At 43.0% G+C, this 7,593-nt stretch overlaps 1 protein-coding gene across 1 annotated transcript in view; it reads left to right on the top strand.

The window, feature by feature from the left end:
- The first annotated feature begins 3,252 nt into the window (after positions 1–3,252).
- The window catches only part of CABLES1 (Cdk5 and Abl enzyme substrate 1), a 116,943-nt gene continuing 112,602 nt past the window's right edge, over positions 3,253–7,593 (top strand). The window contains exon 1 of the mRNA XM_010828918.1: positions 3,253–3,400. The gene's annotated coding sequence lies outside the window, so the exon portion shown is untranslated. The remainder of the gene's footprint in view (positions 3,401–7,593) is intronic.

Consider the following 7,593-nt stretch of genomic DNA (forward strand, 5'->3'; position numbering starts at 1 on the left):
CCCACAGTCCTAAAGGTTTGCTACAGGTTGAGCTTCGAGCACAAAACATTCACCCAAATTCCTCCCACACCCACTCTATTCTCAGGACAGAATGGGCTCTTATAAATGTGTGCCCGTGGCGCCTTGAGAGATTTTCAAAGGAAGCAATCAGAACTGGCATTTCCACCTTCCCTGCAGGGGCAACCTTCTATACAGCTTAAAAGAAATAATGGTATTTTTTTTTTTCTGAATATAAAAGAGCATTAGTGTAGAAAACTTAGAAACACAAAAAAGGTAAGAAAAAATAAAATCACAGAATTCTGAAAATTTTGGTGTAAATCTTTCTAGGCTTCTTCTATGCATCTTTTTGATGATGGAAATATATATATGATGAAAAAAACATGACTCTACATTTGCTTGATACATTGAATCTTTAACTGTATAACATGAATATGTTCCCACTTCACTAAATATTATTTCAGATCAGCACTTGAAATGATTATATAATGTTATATTACAGAGTGGTGTTATGATTTAACCAATTAAATCCCAATGGCTGGACATTAATCCCAATTTTCTACTATTAAGATCAGTACTTCATGAAGTATCTTGTGTACAGATCTTGGCAAACTTCAGCAATAAATTCTTAGGCATAAATTTGGGGATGTTGAAATGCTGGACGTTCAAATGCATGACCATTTGAAAGGTTTTTGACATGCAACTTTAAACATCAATTTTCAGCCTTCCTAATCTTGCCAAACATTACAGATTATCTTAAGGAAAATACTTTGCCAATTTGATAAAAGAAACATGTTATTTTAGTGTGGTTTTACTATGAATTTCTATGGGATAATGAGGTTGAAGGTTTTTTCCCTTTTGTTCACAATTTACATTTTTTGTTTGTTTTGAGTGTTTATATTGTTTCCCTAACTGAAAACTATTCATCTTTTTCTTATTGACATAGAATATCTCTTGAAATATTAAAAATATTTTATATCTCTGCTAATACATCGACAAGTTTTTCCTGGCTTTCCATTTGCCTTAAAAACATATTTATGATTTTTTTTTAAATGTGCAGAATGTTTCATTTTTATGCAGTACAAACAGTCTTCTCCTTTATATTTTATGACTTTGGTTATATAGGCTTAGAAAAGCTTTCTCTACATCCCACAAACTTTTGTCAACAAATCATAATCACATACTGCCTTGGGATAGCTCTTTCGTTGTTGGGCAAGGCATAAACAGTAACTGAAAGCCAAGATCAGCTCTTATGCTTACTTCCCCCTTACATGTCCTGCAGTTAGTAGATCATGATCCAGTCACTAAGCACATGTATTAATTGAGCAGCTACTACATTCCAGGGTTATTAAATATAGGTAAAACACACACTGGATACAATTGCTTCTTCATGAATTCCACCAGCACACACAGCGTAATGAACACACATGAATGGTGCAAAGACCAGGGCAGAAAAGCAAAAGTGATGAATCAAAGAAAAAGTTCTGTTCCTTGAGAAATTTATAGTCACTGGACTCCATGTATATATAGAGAGAGTTGGGCAACTCCGTATATTCTCAAGAATATATATAAATATACTTGAGGGATTAAAGAGAAGTAAGATGTAAAAGAGTTCCGGTGGTTAGGACATCATGCTTACACTGCAAGGGGCACAGGTTCAATCTCTGGTCAGAGAACTAGACCCAGTGCAGCCAAATAAATACGTATTTTTTAAAAAAAGAAATGACCCCAAAACATAGCTTAAAAAATCTATTTCATCTACCCATCAATTTGGGGGTTAGAAATTCAGAGGCAGCATATAGCAGGAAAGTGTAGTTCCTACTTTACAATTTTGGGGTCTGAGCTTGGAAGACTCAAGTGTTGGGAGCAACATGATGGCTGGGGCTGGAACCACCTGGAAATGTCCTCATTCATAAATCTGACCGTTGACTCTGGCTAATCACTGGGACCTCAGCAGAGGCTGTCAACTGGAACACTTAATGTGGCTTCTCCATGTGGCTTGAGCTCCTTATATCATGGCAGTCTTGGGGTAGTTGGACTACTTACATGGCAGCTCAGGGCTTCAAAAGGTGAGACTATCAGTAAACAAGATATTTCCTAACTTAGCCTCAGAAATCATTCCCACTGCATTCTGTGGGCTACCGAAGAGTTAGAGCCTGCCAGGATTCAAGGTGGGATGAGAGGGTGGTTGATAAAGATCCCTTCCCTCCATGGAAAGAGTGTGACGACCACATTGAGCATAGAGGATGGAGACATCACTGTTGGGGCCAACTCTGGAAAACACAATCTTCCTACAGACAGTATTAATTTAGGGCCTTGTCACTGGATGAAGTCACTTAGGAACTGAGTATAGGCAGAGAAAAGAGGTCCTGGATTGAGCCCTAGGTATCAACATTTAGAAACTGGGAGGAGGAGCCAGTGGGCAGAGGTGAGCCTGGAGCGAATGCCATATCCTGCAGCAGCTGCCACCTTCTGCTGAGACTCCTTAGGGACCAGGGTCACAGCATGTTCTTGCGTCAGCATCAATTGCAAGCTGGGGCCAGGACCAGCCCTCCCCAAATGGACACTGCCTGGGAGCTCTGCTGAGCCCAACTCCTCAGCCCCACCAAGGTGCTCAGAGGGTCCCTACCTGTGAGCATTGACTCAGTACTCCAAGGCAAGTTAGAGAGGTTAGAGGAACTTAGAGCTCCCCTGTAAGGAGGGGAACCCCCAGTCCAAACAAACCCACCCTTTTAGAAAACCTATTTTTGCCTCTTCTTCAAGAGCTAGAATATCCTCCAATTTATTCAAATCCAAAGAAAATTTACCGTCCATACAGTAGCATCTGGATTGAGATTTAACTTGACTTCAATTTTCTCTAAGAACAGTGGGCGGAGATTGACATCTTGGAGAATTACCAAAACTAAGAGTCCACCTCCAGGAAACTAAACTGCCAGGAGTCCCCTAAGTGGCAGGCCCCAGGAGATAATACAAAAGAATGAAGTTCCTCTTCACACGGACCCTGCTATAGCACTTAAAAGAAACAGAGCATGTGTTGGCCATGGAGATTCTGTTACTATATAAATGTCTTGCTGAAATGGGTCTGACCTCTACAGAGATTTATAAAAAACAAGGCACGTGCTGTTCTTTAAACATTATTTTTGCTCATGCAAATGATGCCCTGTTAAACCCAGTAATGCTTAAGTACTAAGTTAAAAAACAACTACAGAGCACTTTGGACCACTCCAGGGTCCCCCTCACCGTTTTGAGGTTTTATGTAATTCGTATATTGTACACAAGAAGACTTGACCTGGAGCAGGCAGCAAGAAATGTGTAATTAGAAACACTTCCCAAGGAAATTACGGTGACAAGTGAAGGCTTGAGGATTTCCGCGGAAGCCTGGAGCTACAGATCTTCATTATAGGTACTTGGGAGGCTTCGCTGCCCTGCTGAGAACTGTGTCTAATTGCTGTGTGGCTGGGTTCAGGCGTGGAGGACAGCCCAGAGCTAGGAATGGTGTCTATGGCAACAAAAATGCTCCATTTTTAAACTTTTCATTTCACAAAAAGAAATGGCTTAGGGTTTGTTTTTTTTTTTTTCCTCTTTCTTCCTACTAATCTTAGAGTTTGTACCAGCACAGATTACCCTCCAGGTCTAACATTTTTCCTGGTAGCTAATGACTAGCTGGGTTAAGTGCCTTTTGCTTTTACCTCTGGTGTTATCAGCTCCAGCCGATCATTAATTACTGCACCAGAAAGCATTTTTTCCAATCAAATTATTGTTTAACCAAAACAAAAGAAAATGAACACTTGCTGCTGTCAACAACAATTATCAACTCTCCTTGAGAGTCTAAATGGGAATAGTGAAGGTTTTACACTTAAGGAGATGTGTCCTTCTGGGAGGGGGGTTGGATAAGAAGGGCTTTCTCTAGATACAGCGAAGTTACCTAAAACACTTCTGAGGATGGTTCACTGTGGGTGAGAAGGATGCCGATCCCCAGGCAGGAAGACCCAGGAAGCTTCTACTCACACTTCCCTGGGTCTCCAGTCTCCAGTCATTTTTCTTTGTTAATGTCCATCTAACCCTGCTGTTGGGCTGGACACCCCCAAATGCTTCTATGGGAGTGTCTGAGGGGAAAAGATTGCTTTCAGGAGCAGTAAGTGAAACGTGCATGCATAATAACAACCATGTTTCCTGAGTGTAGACAGCCTGCCCCGTGGCTTACACACACACGATCCTGGGTGAATCTGGTAATGCACTCCCACCCCAAGAAGAGTACATTGCTATCCCTGTTTCACAGGTATGGAGACTAAGACCCACAGAGGTTAACCTGGCCAAGATCCACAACAACCTGGTCAGTGGCAGAGTCCATACTTGCTTCCCAGTCTTTCCATCAGTGCCTTCATTCTTTGGTTTTAAATTTTTATTTGTGCTAAAATACACTTGACATGAAATCTACCATCTTAACCATTCTTAAGTGGCATTAAGTACAGTAGAGTGCAGTACAACGGCATTAAGTACCTTTCACGGTGTTGTGCAGTCATGGCCACCGTCCATCTCTAGCACTCTCTTTATCTTGCAAAACTGAAACTCTGTCCCCATTCAACAATAACTCCCCATTCCCTTCTCCCAGCCTCTGGCAACCACCATTCCACTTCCTGTCTCTGAATTTGACTGCTCTAGAGACCGGAATCTAACAGTATCTATCTTTTGTGACTGGCTTGTTTCACTTAGCATGATGTCTTCAAGTTTCATTCACACGCTGTAGCATGTGCCAGAATCTCCTTCCTTCCTAAGACTGACTAATATTCCACTGTATGTATGGGCCACATTTGGGGCCCCATTCATCCATGGAAGGACACTCGGTTTGCCTCCACCTTTTGGCTATGGTGAACAGACTGCTGTGTTTAACTCCTCACTCTTAAGATATATTGAGACTTGGAGAGTGAGTTTTACAGGAAGGTGAGCAGCCATGGACTGCTTGACATGCCCCAACCTGGGCAGATCAGCCAAGTACCACATGGCCCATTGGCCCTTGGAGAAGGTGCCACCTCACTGATAGGGGTGGAGGGGGCGGGGGACAGTGATGCCAGAGGCTGAAACCTCCTGCAGTTCAGCCATTAATTGGAGAGCCACAGTGCCACGCTGGCACCCCTGATGAGGAACTTAGGTATTCAATGCCTATGTGTTTCCTGAGCCTTCGTTTCTGGGAAAATCAAGGTTCTTCAGTTCCAAACTGCTCAGTCCAGACTCGATTGCAAGATTCCTCAGCTGGACTATGCGTGCCTTGGGACTCCATTGCTCATCCACCAAGCCTTGCCCTCCACTTGGTGGTTCTGAGGGTGGCTGCAGATGAGCAGTGTTCTCCCTGGAGGTTACCATCCTAAGGGTTTTAGAAATGGGAGGGGCATTTCTAGTTGTCATAATGATCTGAATGGGGAACACTACTGACATTTAACATGTGGGGCCAGGGACGAAAGGCACCTGCCATGTGTAAGGCAGTTGCCCAGGACAAAGACTTGTCCTGCATCCTGAATCTCTTCCTAACCTGTCATTAAAACATATATTGTAAGTAAGCAAAAAAACCTCATTATAATCATCTGGGCCTAAAACCTAACTATGTTTTACAAAGGAACAGAAAGTAATTTTGCATGGTTTTTATATACACTAGATTTTCCAGGAATGCAGCTATTGAGTAGATTGAGGGAGACTAATTTTTTTGTGTGTTAGAACTTTACCTACAGTTACTCACCATTTTGGAAAATTACGGCAATGTCACTCCTAGTATTTGAGTTGCAAAAAAGTGTATACAAAAAAAAAAATGTATACAACTTTATCAGTTTCATTTGAATTGCCACCTTCAAAAGTCTACTTTGGGACTTCTCTGGTGGTCTAGTGGCTCAGAGTTTGCACTCCCAATGCCGGGGGCCTGGGTCGGGGAACTAGATCCCACATGCCTCAATCAAAGAGTCTGCATGCCACAGCTAAGACCTGGCATAGCTAAATAAATAAATGGATAAATAATAAAAGCACACAAACAAGTTATTATTTAAAGAAAAAAGAAAAGTCCACTTTAGGGGCCACCCCCACCCCATAGGCAGAGAAGGAAATGGCAACCCACTCCAGTACTCTGGCCTGGAGAATCCCTAGGACAGAGGAGCCTTGTGTGCTGCCATCTATGGGGTCGCACAGAGTCGGACACAACTGAAGCAACTTAGCAGCAGCAGCAGCCACCCCATAGGAGGGGTGTCTACCACTCTCCCCAGTTTGTGTTAAGTCTTCTGGTGTAGTCCTGCCCTAGCATTTATATAATGAAATATGCATTCTATTTTTATACATTTCTATTCTTTGATTTCTTCTTCTTTTATACCCAGGGCATTATACTATTTTTATTTTAGACATTACCTGTTTTGGTCTTTTAGATCACAAATCCTGGCAAAACTCTTGGGGCTTAATGTGTTTCAGAACTCAGAATTTTCCAAATTTTAGAAAAGCAGCATGGTCACCTAGGATATGTTATAGAACCCCTCAGCAGTGTCTAGCATAGCATCCTGTAAACAATCATGCGTATTGCCACAGCAGAACGTATATACAGACACATGGAGTGAGATCAGGTAAGTCTATGAGTAGCTTCAGATCAGCTCAGGGTGGGTTTTGTTGACAAAATTTTAAAAACCAGTTTAGGATTTCGAAAGCATTTACGGATCGTGGCCCTCCATTATCTGTGGCTCTCAGAGATAATATTTATAATGAAGGGGGGCGGTTTACCAAGGAGGAACTGGATCTGATAGGCTGCGAGCTCGGCTCCGCCCACATCTCACAGTTAGCCTTTGAGGTAGGGATGGGTTCCAAGTGAGGCCCTCCCTTCCTGAAGCCTCCTCTCTGTTCAAGTGAATGCTACCTGGTTCTCTTTCCTGTCTGTCAGTTTTGGACCTTTTTGAGCTCATTTTGTCAGACAGCTACCAACACACGCAATGCCCTCAGAGGTAACTGACCACATGATGGCTGCTCCAAACACGACAGGGGGCTTCCTTGGTGGCTCAGCGCTAAAGAATCTGTCTGCCAGTGCAGGAAACTCGGGTTTGATCCTTGGGTTGGGAAGATCTCCTGGAGAAGGAAATGTCACCCCACTGCAGAGTTCTTGCTTTGGGAAATCCCACGAACAGAGGACGTTGGTGAGCTATAATCTATGGGGTGGCTAAGAGTCGGACAGCGCTGAGCGACTGAGCCCGCTAAGCAGGACAGATAGGTGTTCTATGAGCTCCTCTCCCTCCACTCTTCTGTCCAAAGGTAACTTGTTCTCTCTGCCTAAAATCCCGTTTTATCCCCCTTGTCCGCCGGCTGTTTTGTTTTGTTTTTAAATTTCTGGTCTACCTTAGTTCCCGGCCAGGGATAGAACTCATGCCCCTTGCATTACAAGCACAGAGCCTTAAGCCCTGGACCGCCAGGGAAGTCTGGGGGATTCCTCCTTAAAGCCCCAGGCTAAATGTCATCTATTTATGGGACTTCCCCAAAGCTTTCCAACAGCATTTGACACCCCCTTAGGCAAGATCCCCCGGTAACTCTTGGTACTTTCATTCGCTCCGGAAATGCGAATGCTTTTTTTTTTTTTTGAGT

The sequence above is a fragment of the Bison bison genome, unplaced genomic scaffold (assembly GCF_000754665.1).
Source record: "Bison bison bison isolate TAMUID 2011002044 unplaced genomic scaffold, Bison_UMD1.0 scf7180017864498, whole genome shotgun sequence".
NCBI lineage: Eukaryota > Metazoa > Chordata > Mammalia > Artiodactyla > Bovidae > Bison > Bison bison.